The sequence below is a fragment of the Aplysia californica genome, unplaced genomic scaffold (genome assembly GCF_000002075.1).
Source record: "Aplysia californica isolate F4 #8 unplaced genomic scaffold, AplCal3.0 scaffold00287, whole genome shotgun sequence".
Lineage (NCBI taxonomy): Eukaryota > Metazoa > Mollusca > Gastropoda > Aplysiida > Aplysiidae > Aplysia > Aplysia californica.
Genome location: NW_004797557.1, coordinates 542,461 through 543,977, shown reverse-complemented (window position 1 = coordinate 543,977; position 1,517 = coordinate 542,461). Strand labels below are relative to the sequence as shown.

The window sequence follows — 1,517 nt, the reverse complement described above, 5'->3', positions numbered from 1 at the left end:
CCCCCCCCCCCCCCTTTTCCTCTTTTTACACACACACACACACACACACACACACTCACACACACACACGCGCGCGCGCGCGCCCACATATGACACGACACAACACAGCACATACACACAATTACTCCAACCGATAAGTATCGAAAGTGTTTTGCATTCCAACTTTACCTTTTATACCAAAGTCAAATTATTATTATGTTTCTGATCTTAAAACTTAAAATTCTTTGAAATGCAAGCTCATTAATTAAACTTAGCCTACTGTTCTTGTATGATGTAAAATAAGTACGCTTCTTGGAATAATAAAACATATTAAAGGTCTATTCAATTTTAACACATCCTGAGATCACTTACAGCTAGTCTGCTTTCAGTCTTCTTTTCAAGTCTAGTTAGTTCTAAAAATAAGTCTTCATGTTTTATCTTGCTGAAAGTCTAACGATGTCAAAGTCAAAGCTGCGTGGTCATTCATTACCTCTGCGTGTTGTGGGAAGTTGGCTAGATGTAACGTAAACGAGAGAGAAAGTCTTTGCCGCATACTTCGACCTCAGCCACGCATGCAAGAATCGTTCCATCACAGGTCATCGCCATTACATCCTCTTTATGATGACACACTTCCACGTCCTCCACGTCCTCTGTTTCTGAATTTGATACACAAATTATAATAGAAATTAAAACGAAAATAAAACAAACAAACAACAAACATCAAAGAATGTTACATTATGAGCACACTGGTTTAGAAATGTTCATGAACACTCCCCTCAAGAACTCGGTATTATAATGTCGACACAACTGCATGAATAAGCCTAAGCCTGTGACTCGGGGAATTCCCAGGATTACATTTTGTTTATTCCCAAGAGCAGGTCGACAAAAAGTCTATAATCGAGATTAAAAAAAACAACAACAAAAAACACCCAGATGACTTTAACCGTATTTCTAATAAACATAGTTCGACATGGAAATAGCATGCTTGATCCAGTCATTATTGCCCCTTTTTTCTCTGCAGTTAGAGCTTAACGTGTCCTGCAAAATTAAGACACTTGCATCGCCCCATGCAAGAGTAATAAATTAAGATGAACTTTATTTTTCAGTCGTTTTTGCTGCTCTTCCTGTTGTTCTTACAGAATATTTGAAGATGTTGCTAATGCTTTTCTTATTTTATGTTCTTCCTTTTATTGTTTTTCGTCTCGCCATTGATGTTGCTCTTCGTTTTGAAAATACAAGGGTTTACAGTAAATTCAAAGTTACTATTTTTAGCTCACGGAATTTCCTTGCCTGGATTATCCGCATAATAGTAAGTTTAGCACAGTGCTTCCTTTATCCGTGCTCGAGGACATGTACCTGCAGATCTTGATCAGGACAGCCTGTGGCTTTTGCAGAACACAAGCAGAATTGTTTGGTTTGTAGATCTGTCTAGTCATGAGGCGCAAAACTGAGGGAAAAAATGTCTCGTTGTTAGAACGCTTTACTTAGATCTAGAGCGTTTCAGAGTACACACACACACACACACACACACACACACA

At 38.4% G+C, this 1,517-nt stretch overlaps 1 protein-coding gene across 1 annotated transcript in view; it reads right to left on the bottom strand.

Moving 5' to 3' along the window:
* LOC101847351 overlaps nt 1–813 on the bottom strand; it is a gene marked incomplete in the record, with an annotated part of 24,153 nt that extends 23,340 nt beyond the window's left edge. Inside the window, 1 exon segment of the mRNA XM_005101533.3 lies at nt 470–813.
* Between the last annotated feature and the right edge of the window lie 704 nt (nt 814–1,517).